Genomic DNA, 16,982 nt, shown 5'->3' on the forward strand with positions numbered 1-16,982 from the left:
ACATGCGTGCGTCTCTGTACCCTGGGCCCGTACGTTTTTTTCTTTCGACTACAGACTACGCTACCTACGTACGTGGGCCGTGGGACGTGGGCTACCTACGTACGGGCCAGAGGACTCCCCTCGAGCCGAGTCCGTTTCCGGCAGCCGCCAGGAACTGACCGGGATCTTTGGACCTCCGACTCGGCCGGGATGTGGTAGCACTACATAAGGCCGGCCAAGGAGGCAGAGGCTCTTGGGATAGAAAGGTCCAGCCATCAACGGCGATCATCTCTTTCACCAACACCATCGATAGAGAGGATGCTGATGGCTCAACTCGCATCAACGACTAGGACGCTGTCGATGGCCGGCAGCGGTGGCCATAAACCGGAGACCAAGAAGAGGGCGGCCCAGGGAACGGTGGAGGACGAGTACGCGGAGAAGAGGTTCAAGTCCAACTGCTGGGAGCGGTCGGAGGACGAGGAGGTGGAAGCCATCCGGGCAAGGAGGCGTGCTCGATCAGTCGAGTTTCAGAATTTCATGGCCGCAGCCGACAGGGTCGATAAGGCTGCCCGAGATTTCCTTGAGCATCGCATCAGCTTGCGCGCCGCCAGCAAAACTGATGCGACGTCTCCGTGCTAGTCTCGCGTCTCATCAGCCTGCGCACAAGCAAACTCGACGCTCGACATTATTTATGGTCTCTGCTTGCTCTCGTTGTTTGTATATATGTGTGCTCGTCGGTGATCTTGTAATCTTTTTCCTTCCCTGGTTTTCTACTGTAAAAGGTTGCAGAGATTTTATGGAACACCTCATGTATTTCATATTTGTATTGTGGTATATTTGAATTCAAATATCGCCACGTAGATGCATCCATTTAAAGAAATATTTTGCTACTTACGTGTATGGTTTGTGCTTTTCTATCCTAACATGATTACGTCGTTAATGGATACCATCATATCTTGTTTGTTTTGGTTGTTTCGTAATCCCTAACACGGTATTAGATACCGGCCTAGTACAAACTAGCAGGTAGCATGCGGCGGCACGCTGCGTCACATGGATTGATAAGCTATTTAGTTTTTTTTTTTTTGCAATGTTTGGTAATTTGTCCCAAGACTTGATTCATTGCAAAGTAGTTCATACAAGAAAATATTACATCTAGTTGATACATGCATAAGTCATTTAAATCATGTAGTGATAGTGAGTACTGGATAGAGAATAACCATGTTCAACAAAAATCCTATGACACTGTAAATGATGGAGAACTTGGATTCATATCTTATAGTGGAGTTAAGCTATGATAGATGATAAGACATATCTTGAAAAGCAAGATTTTATTACATAAAACAAGAAGTATCTTCCATACAATGGAACTACATTTCAATACTAAGGGCCAAAATTGCCGATTCGGTGATCTTGACGATGCAGATCTTTTTTGTACGGCCGCCTACCAGATGATTGCTAGCGATGAAGCGGTGAAGAGCTTGTGCAAAATCCTGTAATGACTAATAAAAATAAAATAACATTTGTCAAAATTAAATTTAAAGTCATATAATTTTAAAATTAGAGATCGAATTTAATCAACACATCATAAACCTGAATAAAATATCTTGGTTTAATTTTATGCAAAACAATGACAATTTTAGTCTGCGATATGTTAGGTAACTTCTGTATAAAGCAGTGCAAAAACATAAAATATAAACTTAAAATGTGACGGAAATAGACAAAAAAAATGCCAGAAATATTTTAGTCCAAAAACCCACTGCAACCCATTAGAGCGCCTAGTCCAGTAGCTAAAAACCAGAAAAAGTAAATCATTTCTACTGGACTGACATAACTTGGGCCAAAGCCCAACGATAGAAATGGCCCATTAACGTCTGAAGGCCTACTCGAAGCTCCACCATAGAATTTGCATGTCATCTCGAATCGGTGGCTTGGACCAGGCATATTGGGAGAACGCTCCTTTGCGGGCCAGCGTTGAAACGCTCGATCAATAACCTCTCCTTCAGTTAATTCTATCAATTAGTGGGCCCAGTCTTTACTTCCTTAAATCTCTGTCGCAATAAATTAAGCAGGTGGGGCCCAGCATTGCCTTCCATAAATCTCTCCGCCCCCTTGATTTCAACGGGGGTGGGGCCAGGTGCGTCCCTTAATTTTTCTGTCACGGGGATTTGCTTAAAAGGAAGGTTGAGATTCCGTCAAAAAAAGGAAACTTTGACTTACCTGCGTTCCGGTCGGAAATCGAGCGCTGGAACGCTCGCGCGCTAAATAGCATCGCCCGGCATATTGTGTCCCTCCTTTTACTTGTGTTCTAGATTCCCCAGTGACCTGAAATGGTGTTGCCACAATTACATTACGATGCGATGAATCAGTCGACACCATTAGATAGCTATTTAAACTAGTTTTGAAGAAATACGTCTTAAGTGAATCATGCGAAAGTCACGAAGGCATGACCACTTGCTTCTTAACAAGGTCATCTTAAAAAGTCAAAGAGCACGAGAATGTGCACAAAGAAAACAGAAATTGGCATGTTATCCACGAATTGGTAGCCTGAACCGGGTATATTGTGTCCATCCTTTTACTTTCGTTCTAGATTCCCCGGTGACCTGAAGTGATGTTCCTGCGATTACATTATTATTCGATGAAAATCAATCGACACCATTTGACAGGTGTTTAAACCAGTTTTAAAAACATTGTTTAACTAAATCATGCGAAATTGAAGAACAAGTGACCGCTTGCTTCTTAAAAAGGTCATCTTAAAAAGGTTATCCATGAACCGGCGGCCTGAATCCGTGTATATTGTGTCCCTCTTTTCACTTGTGTTTTAGATTCCCTCGTGATCTGAAGTGATGTTCCCGCAATTCGATCCAATGAAAATCACTCAACACCATTAGAAAGGTATTTAAACCTGTTTTTTCATAAACACATTGTAAGTCCATCATGTGATGGTCGAGAACTCGTGACCACTTGCTTTCTAATAAGGCCATCTTCCGAAGTCGAAGAACATGACAATGCCCACAAAGAAAATATAAATTGGTATGTTATCCATGAATCCGGGTATATTGTGTCCCTCATTTTACTTGTGTTATAGATTCTCCCATGACCTGAAGTGAAGTTTCCATGATTACCGAGATGAAAAACACTAGACACCTTTATATATGTATTTAAACAAGTTTTTAAGAAGCACGTTTTAAGTGAATCATGCAGAAGTGGAGAAGTCGTATAACACTTACTTCATAATAAGGTTATATTCAAAAGTTGAAAAACATGAGAATGCGCACAAAGAATACATAAATTGCCATGTTATCCACAAATCGGCAGCTTTTTTTTCGAAAAGGAGGAATACCCCCGGCCTCTGCATCTGGACGATGCATACGGCCACTTTATTGATTATAACACAAGACCTTACAAAATCGTACAACAGTAAGACCAAAGCCACCATCTTCGCAACCTCTGTCGCTACTCCTATCTAACTGATGAAGGGGCGCTGATGGTCTGGGCCTAATACCAAACAGACCTCGCAGCCAAACCTAACATCTGAGACCTGAGGTCCCAACCAGGACTCCTTCCAGGTATGGGCACCCACCAGTCCGGCGTGCTCTTCAACCAGGCCCCCTGCCGGATATGAGGCCGCTGCAGCCACGTACCATCAATCCATCTTCAGAGCTGTATTGTTGCATGAACCGTGCCAGGCCTCTCTGCCATCGACGCCACCACGACGCCAGACAGCGCCACCATCCTGCGCTCGTCCATCATCACACGCCCACCGGCGATACCCCTACTGCTCCATGCCGCCGAGACTCGCCGTTGTCGACATACCAGATGCCACGCCGCTCCTCCGACGCGAACACGAAAAACAGGAAACGCCCTCAAGATACAAGGGGCACTCTGCACAACCTGAAAGCCGCCGCGAGCAGCTGCAGAAATCCAGCCGGCAGCCAAAGCCCCCACCTTCATGAGCCCACACCCGAATCCTAGCTCCCCAGGCAACGCCTCCAAGGAGGGGATGACGCCCATGGCGCCACCGCTGCCCAATCCAGACCGGATTTTGGGTTTTCACCCGGGAGAGGACCGGAGGTGACAAGAATAAGGACCACGACACCGCCTTCAGGAAGGATGCGTCGCCCGAAGCCGACGCCGCTGTCGAGCCGAACCAGCCGGCCTAGGGTTTCCCCCGGTCCCAATCTGCACCACCATCCCCAGAAGCACCGGAACCAGCAGCATCCACCGGCCACAAGCGCAAAGGGGAAGGAGCGGGAAGGATGGAGTAGCAGGCCTCCAGATCTGGCGAGGACGAAGGCCCCCGAACTGCCGCCGCCAAGCGCCGACTCCCCACCACCCGAGCGGTCGAGGACGCCGGGCAGAGTCCCCGCGCACACCGTCCAGAGCGCGAACGGCGGCGCCGAACTAGCAGGGGCCGCCGCCCCGTGGATCTAGATCTCCGCGAAGGGACGATGAAGGCCTCGCCGCCACCTTCCTCTGCAGCCGCGCGACGCATCGGCGGCTCCTCTGGTGGCGACGAGGAGGAGAAGAAGGGGGAGGGGTACCGCCGGCGGCGGCTAGGGTTAGCCGCCCGTCTCGCCCCTGTTGGAGCGACGCGGGGGCGGGGCGGAGATTAGCTCTCTCAACGGCAAAAATCCTGTCCACAAATCGGCAGCTTGAACAGGGCATATTGTATCCCTCCTTTTACTTGTGTTCTAGATTCCTTAGTGACTTGAAATTGTGTTCCCATGAGTACATTACGGTCCGATGAAAATCACTTGACGCAATTCGTTAGGTATTTAAACTAGTTTTTCAGAAACAATTTTTAGGTGAATCATGCGAAAGTTGAGAACTCATGACCACTTGCTTCTTAACAAGGACATCTTCAAAAGTCGAAGAACACGAGAATGCGCACAAAGAAAACATAAATTGCCGTGTTAAACACAAATCGCTGGCCTGAATCTAGGTATTGTCCCACCTTTCACTGGTATTATAGACTCCTCGGTACCCTAAAGTGTTGCTCCCGGGATTACATTATGATCCAATGAAAATCACTCGACGCCATTAGATAGGTATTTCAACTAGTTTATATGAAACACGATTTAAGTGAATCATGCCAAAGTCGTGAACTCAGTGGCCACGTGTTTCTTGAAAAGTTGAAGAGAACAAGAGAATACACACAAAGAAAACGGAAATTGGCATGTTATGGTTACCTTATCAATTGAAACATGGTTCTTATGAACTAAAATGCTAAAAGAGAGATATTTAAACCAGTTTTTAAGAAACATGTTTTAAGTGAATCATGCAAAAGTCAAGAACTCATGACCACTTGCTTCTTAACAAGGTCATCTTCAAAAGTCGAAGTGCACGTGATTGCGCGCAAAAAAATTGGAAATTGGCATGTTATCCATGAATTGACGGCCTGAACTCGGGTATATTGTGTCACTCCTTTTACTTGTATTCTAGATTCCCTGGTGACCTGAAGTGATGTTTCAGCGATTACATTATTATTTGATGAAAATCACTCGACACATTTAGATAGGTATTTAAACCAGTTTTTTTAAGAAACACTTCTTAAGTGAAGCATGCCAAAGTCAAGAACAAGTGACCACTCACTTCTTAACAAGGTCATCTTCAAAAGTCAAAGAACATGATAATGCACACAAAAAATTAGAAGTTGGCATGTTATCCACGAATCGGTGGCCTGAATCTGGGTATATTGTGTCCCTCCTTTCACTTCTGTTCTAGATTCCGCAATGACCTGTCCCGCGATTACATTATGATCCGATGAAAATCGTCACCATTATATAGGTATCCAAACCAATTTTTAAGAAACACGCATTAAATGAATCATACGATGGTCAAGAACTCCTGGCCACTTGCTTCGTAATAAGGCCATCTTCCAAAGTCGACAACCACAAGAACTTGCACAAAAAAAACTAAAAATGGTTGTGTTATCCATGAATCGACGACATGAATCTGGGCATATCGTGTCCCTACTTTTACTCCCGATGACCTCCCACGATTATCGATGAAAAACACTTGACACCATTAGATAGGTATTTAAACCAGTTTTTAAGAAACACCTATGAAGTAAATCATGCGGAAGTCAAGAACTTGTTACCACTTGCTTCTTAATAAGGTCGTCTTCAAAAGTCGAAGAACACGTGAATGTGCATAGAGAAAACAGAATTGGCATGTTATCCACGAATCGACAACCTGAATCCGGGAATATTGTGTCCATTCTGTCACTTGTGTTCTAGATTTCCCAGTGACATGAAGTAATGTTCCCACTTAAAATCACTCGACACCATTAGATAGGTATTTCAACTAGTTTTTAAAAAAACACTTTTTAAGTGAATCATGGGAAGGTCGGGAATCCATGACCACTTGCTTCTTAATAAGGTCATCTTTAAAAGTCGAAGGATACGAGAATACACACACACAAAACAGAAATTGGTACCAAAAAATGAGTACGCACAAAGAAAATAGAAATTGGAACAAAAAAATGAGTTAGCCATGGATTTACTCGAACTTAACACCTTAGAGCAATTTCAATGAGATGACCTATTTCACCCGCGCTGTCTGTTTTGGTTGGCATGGACAAAAAAGGAGGCCCAATGCGTCGACTCAAACCCAAATCGAGTTCGCTTTGCGTCCGCGCCGACGCATTTGCGCCCCAAATGCGTTCGCGTGGATGCGGAACGGACACCACGCGCGTCTTTTCGGTGTCCGCGGCGTCTCCACCTGGCGGTCGTCCAACTACCCGCGGTCAGCCTGGTCAGCTTAATTTATAACCACAGGCCCACGCGCCAGCGACATCTATCGTCCTTTTTTAAGTCGACTGTGCGGCGGGGCCGTCCTCATCCGCTTCCAGCCAGCCCCCGTCCCCATCTAGCCACACTCTGCTCCTCCGTCGGCGGCAAACCCTAGTCATCCCAGCGAAGCCAGATGGGCTCTCCCCGGCGCCGACAGCAGCAAGTCGAAGGGCAAGGCCCCCGCCATTCCTTTTCCCTCTGAGTCCTTCCCGCCTCCGTCGGCGCCAGCTCGCCGGCCGAGGCAGCGATCAGCGTGCCAGTGCACCAGGCGGAGTGGCACTGACAGCACCGCATGCCTCTCCCGTACCCCGACGCCACCCTACCGCATGACTGGCACCTGGATTCGGAGAGGATCCTAGTACCGGCGGCGCCGCGGTTGGCTAGGGCGCACGCGGAGGAGGTGCAATGCCGGCGGGCGCTCCTGACGCTGGAGCAGCACCGCAACGCCGCGTACGCCTTTGACTCACCCAACTGGGCTTGATGGTTCGCCTTCGAGCACGAGGAGGCGAGGCGACGCGGCGTTCGCGAAGTATCTTTTTTTTCTCACGCCGTCAAAATGGGTCAGACCAGCGTTAGGCGCATGCGGAAGTGGACGTTCGTGTCCGCCGGGTCGATTCAAACGGATAGAAAGCGGACAAAATTATAATCCGTTTGGATCCGGCCGTTGGAGTTGCTCTCAGTGATGGAAGCCATCCGCATAGCGGGGCGGGGCTCCTGGTGGGCGTCGGCGTCGTCCACGACTCGGACCCCGACGACGGGAGCACGGGCATTGGCCCGGCTTGCGTGGACGCCGACGTCGACATCGGCCGGGCGGGCGGCATGGGCGGAGCGGCCTCTGGCACAGGTTCGGGCGACGAGCGTCCCGCCGCAGTGGCGCGCCCGGTGGTCCACGGCCAGGGCGGCGTTCGAGGAGGCCGGCGTGCGCGTGAGCAGGCGGCGAGAGCGCCGGCGCCGGCGCAGACTCCGCAGGTACGTTGTTTTCGCGGTCTTGCCCCGCCCATCTTGGGCCCTCGGCTCTGTTCTGCCGTTTTCTTGGCACAAGTTCTCATCTCCGCTCTTCAGGGGGAGGGGAGGCGATCTCGGCGGCGCGAGGCTCAATCGCGAGCATCCTACAAGGCTCCAGCGGCCGCCGCCGAGGAAGCCGGCGAGGAGGAGCTGGCGGTGCAGGCGCCCGAAGCTGCAGGAGTGAACCAGGGTACTCCAGTCGTGTCGGCCCTCAACGACGATCTGGAGGTTGCATACACTGAGATGGCCTCGCACTCCCGCGCCATCGAGAGGCTCGTGGCCACGCAGAGGGCCCTGCGCAGGGATGCTGACGGAGCTCGGGACTGGACGGCCGTCGGCGAGCGGCTCCGGCCGCTGGAGAGCCGAGTCGAGCAGCTGCTGTCGCGTTACGACTGGCTGTCCGAGGAGGCGACAAGGCTCCGGAGCACGATCCGAGGAGCCGGAGGCTGCCCCGTCGAGCCGCCGCGCATCCTTGCAGTGCACCCGAGGGCACACACTTGCAAGAAGTAGACTATGTAGATCACTGGTGGCGCAGTACAAACACGAAGGGCTGTACTGTATTTTTGTTTGTGAATTTGCATCAAATGATACTTTGGTCTTGGTAATCTTTTAGCTGATTTGGTCCATTGTGCCAGGGAACAATTTTTGACTACCGATTTTATCTAGCTTTGTGTGCATTTGTGAAGAGGCCATGGGCACCCACCCCCTTCATAATCCCTTATACTAATAAAGATATCAGAACAAATCTGGATAAAAGTACATTTGAGCTGGAGTACAAATGTAAAGCAAGAGAAGACATCAATATCAACACAAATGTAATTTCATAAAAATCAACAATGATTTTGACGTTCACTTCAAATTATGGTAATTGCAGCAATGGATCAACTCATAGCTCAGGTTTGAATATACCTGTCCTCTTAAATCATGTACCAATTATGTAATAGTTAATGAAACATCACGATGAAAACAAACTTGTGCTCTGGGTTTACATAGTCTTCAGCTTCAAAAAGAAAAAAAGTTTACATAGTTTTCACTCTCCTCTGTTGGACATGCAGTGTCCTTGGGATGGCTCCACGGGCTTGCCCTTCTTCCCTTGCCCTTGTGCCTTGTGTTCCCAATCCCCAATCCGCTTTTTGCTTCACTTGGGCCGCCTTCTTGGCATCACCCGTCTTGCACCACATGGCATCCGATTCTTTTTACTCTTCACTGAAAATCAGAATTTCTACAGATCGTCAATGTCAATGGCACACAACAACGACAAACGTAAAAATTAGCAGCAAAGTGGAGCCTGAGGTGCTCATGGAAGGCTCCTTTTTTTTGCAGGAAAAAAAGTAACGTACGATCATTAAAAGTGTGAATTTTGCCATATCAAATGTATCAACTTGAATACTATAAATAAGAAACAGATGACACAAGTTGCCGTGTGCTGCAATAGAATAGCTATGTCCATAAATATGACATGAAGTTAATTGTTCATACTGGTAAGTTTGAAGACAAGATTTTATTCTGTTTACAGTGAAGTATAGTGTGATACTGTCAAGCACAAGCACAGAACACAACCACTGATGCAAATTTATTGATGGCTGAAGTTGAATATCAATATGAACTACACCGAGACTACATAAGTCCAGAGCTGCAAACACATACCATTATCTAAGAAATATGTAGCTAGCAGCAGTTGACACCAAAACCCTTTCTCTAAAGCAAAATAGTGCGATCGTATAGTCTCGTCATCCGGATCGGCATCATGCAAAGTATCTTGATCCTTTTTTTTTTGTCTGCAATAGATGAAGGGAAACACTCAGTATTCAAATGTAAAAAGAAAAGGGCAGCACTAAATTAATTTGATATACATGTAGTATGTTGGCACCGAGTTCTTAGAGCAGAGAAATTCAACCTAAACATTAAGGCAAAAATACGTGATATATGCCCACATAACTTAACCATTAGGTACATCATGTAAAGATATACAAGATTTCACAGAAAATCCCAGCTTAACCAACACAATTACACAAATATTCTATCAAACAAACAACAAACGGCATTGACAAGAAGGCAGGACTCAATAAAATTATCTATTTAACATAAGTGTATGCTTGCATGTCATGTATACAATGTAAAGAGTAGCATCTAAAAATTAGTCATCTCACATTCCCAAATATCCATATCAATTACTATATCTTGTTTATAAGGGGCCTGGGCTTAGAAGCTTAGGTGACAAGGCGCCCTTGCAGCGCCTTATAAATATGCCCGCTTTAGGCGCTTAAGCGTCTGCCTTAGTCGCTTAGGTAGCCTTACTGCCTTACAAACCATGTTACTATCATCATCTCAAGATTAACCTCATCATCGATTCCAGTAGCACTTCCGTTTTGGAAGCAGAATACTCCAACCAGAGGACCATATATTGCAACCGGAAGACGCAGAGAAGAAAAAAACTTTCAATTGTCTGTCCAAGAAAGTAAAGTGAAAAATTTAAATTATTAATCCTTCAACTACAGACCCAAGAGGAAAGCACTTTGGATGACATTCATTAGTATCAGTAACATCTGCATTAAAACAAGATGTAGTTATATGGAAAGGGAAATCGGACAAGGGTAATTACACGAATAGGGGAATCAGCAAGCTGCATACATAAACATTGGAACTAAAACCAAAAATACTAACCAAAATAGATAAGCACCAACAAGTGAAGCAGCTAAATACATCCTGAAATAGCTTCCGTATTTTTTATACAAACTCTTTGCAATGTCTCAACATACAGAACAACCTATCTAATAAGTTTACCTCTCCGGATCATGGTCAAACAGTACAAAATCATCTCCACATCTTCCTTGTCTCGATAAGAATCAAATGCAAGACCAAGCGTTTGAATTTGGTGTACAATAGCTCAGGCGAAGCTTGTATTTCTTTAGCATAAGCAATTGAACGAACGTATGTCTAATTATAGCAAAAAAAAACTATAGAGAATAGAACATTATTAAACTTAGTAGAGAGAGCTTTAACCTGGGGGGCAGGGGCAGACCTACGTAGTGCCAACCGGTGTCACAGGACACCGGGTAAATTCTGTAATTACCTAGCTGTGACACCGGATATATATATATATATATATATATATATATATATATATATATATATATATATATATATATATATATATATATATATATATATATATACAGCGCATATATAGCTGTGACACCGGTAAAAAGAACAGATGGACACCGGCTAAAGCTACTCAAGCGCGGCCCATCTGGTGGCCCCTTCGGCCAGCGCCCAGTAACACAGTGACGCGTGCGAGCGAGGCATGAATGCAGCCAGGTACCAAGCTATCGGTCAATTTTTTATTTTCGAATATCGATCCATTGACCCAGCCACCACGCCCCTACAATACTGTACTGGAGTAGTATAGATCACTAGATAATTAAAAGAAAAGAGATAGTACAACGATTCATGCATCAACCTCTCTATTGTGCGTGCCTCTATACTTTTGGTTTTTCCTTCCTAATTCTTGCTTCCTGCGTAACTCAATCAATATACTTGATTAGTTTTTTTTATATAAACAATTTAGCTCCATGTGATCAAGATATTTGTTTTCATAGTTTGGATTTTTCTGTAATTTGATGTCCACCTTTCCTAATCGACTACTCTCTCCGTCTCATAATATAAAAGCTTTTTTTACACTAGTGTAATGTTAAAACACTTTTATATTATAGGACGGAGGGAGTAGTATTCCAAGTATAACACTTCACTACCCGCAAAAAAAGTATAACACTTCATTACGTGGAGTATTTCAATTTTAGTGTCATGCCCTTATGCCTTTTTGCAAAAAAAATTATCTTTTTAGTATATGTTACATTTACATATAACATTGGTTGACCTTCAAAAGACCAAAAGTATGTAATATACACATGGACACCGGGACATTTTTGTCCTGGGTCCGCCCCTGCTGAGGGGTAACATTAAGGTGGTGCAGACGTTGGCATAGCATTGCGGAATTGGCCTGGGTGTGCTACTGCCTGCTAACCCGTTCAAAATAGTACTAATAACAGAAGACCTCCTGAATCTAACAAGCTATAACCTAAAAAAACATCAGCATTTTTGATCTAGAACTATGAGAAACATTACATAGAAGCATGCGATAAGCACTGACCTCAAGGAATGTTTGCAATTAGTCCGTGTCAAGACATGCATGTTGTATGTGTTTATAATAATTTTGCAAACGAGATTTGTTAAATTGCTTTTCACCAGTGCTCTAGGAAAACAGTGCCCCTTTGCTTACTGTTGTTGGTAAATATTTCTTTTTGCAGCATATCAGAACTGAAATAACATCATGCCAACGACCTCACCCTAGGAGTCCACTCCATCACACGCCTCAACAATTATGTAGATGTAATTAATTTGACTCCCTCCATTGGATGAAATTGCTTTTTTGTGTGGTTTAATCACGTACAGTTTGTGCATTCCGTCCTTGAACTATTTATTGATGTTAGATATTGCTGCAAAAAATATATTTGTGCGCCTTTTTTCTAGCAGTCGAGTCCTGAAACAGAGGGGAGGTCAGCTTTGAGCTAGGGCACTCTAAGGAACGCCCAGGGATTATAAGCTAATATATGATTTTTGCCTTTTGTTTCAGGCATGTGATCACGATTCATATGATTAGTTCGTATTTGAGAACATGGATACCCAAGTTTTCCATGGTAATCCAGAAAGTTCAGATACTAAATATGGATATTAAGCTATGAGGAGAACCTTATTGACTCAGCCATCATCTTTTTTTTAGGTAGGTAATCATTAGTTCTCTATGATTCGTTGATATTTCTTAATAGATAAAGCCATGGTTTCCACAAGGCTCCAGCAAGATACTCCTACCGATTTTTAACGATTAGGACAACCTAAGTGGCTCATTCCTAGGCCACCATTGCAAATATGTATGGAGTAGTTCTTCTTAAATGTGCAAAAGTTCAAGCCATTCAGAACACCCTCTTAGGTTCATACAGAGAAGCAACTGCCATATTTTGTGAGAGTGTATTTTACAACCATTTGCTTAACTGATGCTGAGGACAATCACTCAGTACACAAATCATTTTTTTCTATTTTTTGTAAATACTGAATGGATACATTTTTAGGTCCATTTGTAAAGGTAGAGTATTCCTGTTTAGGCAGTGTCAAGTATTAAGATGCACCATTTCGTATTAGCTTTTCCGTAAATTTAAATTGCCAAAAAGGTCCAGTGCTACTTCATTAAAATTTTGCCGTGCCTTCCTAATATAAAATAACTTATGATCATGCAGGATTGCCTCCCTTGTCGAGAGATAAATTGCATCCTGTGTTCCATGGTGCAATTAAATCTGGTATTGGTAAATTTAATAAGGCATTTGATGGGCTCCTTCCCAAATGTTACTGTTTTATCTTAATTAGCACTCTGTAATGGAGCCTAAAAACAGTACAATGGGGAGAAGCGGGCAAAACCTAATATATTGACCTTTTATGTTAATTAGTACTCTGTAATGGAGCCTAAAGAATAGTAAAATAGGGAGATGCAGGCAACACTTAATATGTTGTTGTTTGATAGAAATAGAACACCATAATTTCGAACTGTTGATTTTATTAGTTATGGGTATGTGTTAATTGCTACACCTAGTATGTCTTTTTTCATCTGTGTAAAACTATTGAGAGTATGCAATCATGAACAAAGAATAAATTTCAACAAAACAATCCATCTATGTACCTTTGGATGCAAACTTAGTACAAAATCAACTTCTTATAGTGTCGTTCCTCTCATGGATACCTTGGGTCATCCTGGCATGTCTAAGCAGCAGAGGTGGAAAAGATAGGGAGGCATCCGCCTGCTCCAATCCATGTGTGCCGCCGCTAAAACGAGTTGTGAGGATCGACTTATCATCTCCATCTATGTACCACCATCACGATTTCTTAACCAGAATACATGTGAGTCGACGCAATGTAGTGAACGAAAGATGAAATTACCTGGAATTGGTATACCAGAAGAGGTCCTCGCCTTCCTGATTTGCCAGCCCTTCCACCTGGTACGCCGACGCAGTGGTTCCCGAACGCAAACACCTCCGGGAAGCCCTGAGAGCAAACGATGCAGCCTCCCAACAGTGACGGCACCAGTGATCCATGACCGAGGCGGGGCTGCACATCGCCCTGCACTATCCTGATTAACAAAAAAAAATTGATACGCATCCAAGACCCTACCGCGGTGCTATAAACCTCTCAAAAAATGTTGCATCGTATCGTTTAAATGGCCCTTGTGTGCTCATAACCTCTTTACACCACAGAGTAGCATCAGAAAAACTACTATGAAAGGTTGTTCAATGGACCTCGGACCCCTTACCTAGCCAACACAGTTATGCATAGGAAGGAAAGGACCAGATGAAGTTCACTCAAGGCCGAGTAATTCAAAAATGCAAGGTGCATTCAAATCAGCGAGAGGCAAACTGAACCCAATAACACCACAAACTAGTAGCCCATGATACAGGACTTGGATGAGTATCTTGAATGCAATGAAATTTGCACTTCAGTCTTCTTCTGCGGCACCCATTAACTTGGATCATAGACGTTCTCCCCGAATTCATCCTTGTCCAGATTTGCCTATTGTAAACCCTTCCTGCAATGGCGATCTTAACCTTGATGTTTTTGCTTGCAGATTCGAAATCCATGGTATTCGACAGCTTTGCTGTAATTAGCATCAGGCACTTGCCCACTTGGAATAGTTGAGTCTCCACTTGGTGAGAGGGGCATGAAGAAATCGAACAGCTAGGGCCTTTGACCTTGGATCTGCCATGGCGAGTCGTGTCTCACGGAATGAATCACGTGCTGACAGCGTCGAGCATCCTCCTCCTCATTCCAGGAGGCCAAGGGGGCGAGGGAGAGCATCTCCAGCAGCTCGTCTGGGATGTAGGGCACTCTGACCCATGGAAAAAAAATGCTCTCCGGCGCTGAATCTGAACTGCATTAGGGCCTAGGGCGGCCGGCGGCCTCTGGCGCTCTCCAGCGCTGGATCTGAACTTGTGCAGTAGAGCATCGAGCCGACGAGGATTCTCTACTGCGTGCATCGCGGTTCTCTACTGGAGCATGGTGGTGACGGATGGGGTTGGGGCGGCGCCGGCGGTGGTGGTGGGAAGAGATGTTGCTGACTGGTTAACTGAGAAAGGAAAACAGGTGCAGGGAATGTATCGTGCCGCTGGTGTCGTAAGTAGTAACAGACCATCGATCGTATCTCTGCAGAGAGTAACACGCCGCGCATTGGTTTGCATTTGCAAGACAGATTTTGTTCAACTTTGTAACATAGTACGAACGAAAAATGCAACCACCAATGCAAATGTATGACTAGACTTTGATGGGTTGGTTTCATCACAAGGAACCTAAGGTAAAGTTTCTCTGTAGGCTACATGGAACCTCTTATCTCCATCCCTTCAACATTGCTTTGAGATCCGTACTCTTCAACTAACTTACAGCAAGAAGATTTCTCTTTTTTGTTTCTCTCAAATGAAAAAACATATAGACTTCATACTTTGCAGATCAAACAAAATTTACAACTTCAATGTGTGAAAAAACTTTCAGATTTCTTGGACCAACATAAATATACAAAATGAGGATTTTTTTTGATTAAAAAATAAATTTTAGCATTTAAAATGCATGAAGAAATCTGAAAGTTTTTTCCCACATTAGCATTTAGAATGTTTGAAGTTTATACGTTGTTTCGTTTGAGAGAAACAAAAATGACAAATATGCCTGCACGGATCATGATGCAAAAATGAATGGCTAAGATAAGGGGTACCAAGTAGCTTGAGCTACACAAAACCACACTCGGAACCTAATCATCTGAGCTACGCCTGGTTCATAGTTTTTGTTCGTAATGACATGAAACTACGACAACTTTTTTGAGTTGCAGTGACACTCGGCCAAGAACGGAAAAATTTCGGCAAAGTGTTTGCTGAGTTCTATGATCAGCAAAAATGACTCGTTTGGCTGAGGGTCAGCAACGACAGCTCTAAGTTTTTTTTCCCACGGATACTTAGCAAATATGTACAAAAAGGTTTATTTTTGCAGCTTTGTCCCCTGGAGCAAAAATAAACGTTGATGCTGGGCTTGCTCGCAGCCGCAGTAGTCCGCAAGGACAAGGATGGTCACTATCTTGGAGCCTCGACAGTTGTTTTCGAGGGTCTAGCAGATGCACCAAGTCTAGAAGCCCATGCTTGCAATCAGGGCCGGTCCTGAGATTTCGGGGTCCCGAGGCGAAACTAGAACATGGGACCTTTAATATAGAAACATAAAAGTAATTATATATATAATAATGTAATTTCTTGGTGATTTTGGACATGCAACTTAGCACCTCGCCTCTTGGTGACAGGGTGTGGTCATCTGAAGATCAAAGTTGTGAGCGGTAACCATAGATTAAATCGCGGGCGAGAGGGAATCGCGGCTGAGATTTTTGCCGTGACGATTAAGGAAGGAATGACACAATCGCCCGTGATAGTGCTGCGATCTCCCGCGATTTACTGAGTGATATGCAAATCGCATGGGGGTTTCAGATCTACAATAGCGCCGCCATTGTTTAGATTTTGCCCACGATTTTAATTTATGGAGGTGACATCTAAGTCCCGAGGGCGCTCAGTTACCGATGTATCACAAAAAATATGTTCAGAAAAGTAAATACTTCTTTAATTTTCTTGGCAGCTCGTTCATCTTCAGGAAGTGACATCTCAAATCCATACACGGAATTGAGCCGATATTTTGTGTTGTATTATATTGTTATTACCTGCCAAATCAGCAAGAGTTCTTAGGATTTAGGACTGTAGTACTTCATGAAAAATAGTAATACAGTAATACATACGAAATTAGAAGAGAAATTATGCTGATATAATTATACTATATGTTTGGATTGTGATGGGGGTGACATGAATCCCCTAGCCATAATTCTGTCGTCCACACAATCGCTGATCTAAAGCTTCGGTCGATCCAAAAAACTGAAACATCTATAAACCCTAAGATAATAAAAAGAGATTTTTGATATGAGACGTACTTATATACCTCTCCTTCAGATCCATTGGAAGGATGTATTTGCTGGAACAGTTTCGTAAAGATCAGAGCTGTAGAGGAATAATCAATTTTAGAGAGGAGGCAAGTGGCGACGGATGACTCTTTTCGGTGGCGGCGGCTGCGAGCCTCAAGGCGAATCGA

This window comes from Triticum urartu, chromosome 1A (genome assembly GCF_056163025.1).
Source record: "Triticum urartu cultivar PI428250 chromosome 1A, HENAU_Tu73, whole genome shotgun sequence".
Lineage (NCBI taxonomy): Eukaryota > Viridiplantae > Streptophyta > Magnoliopsida > Poales > Poaceae > Triticum > Triticum urartu.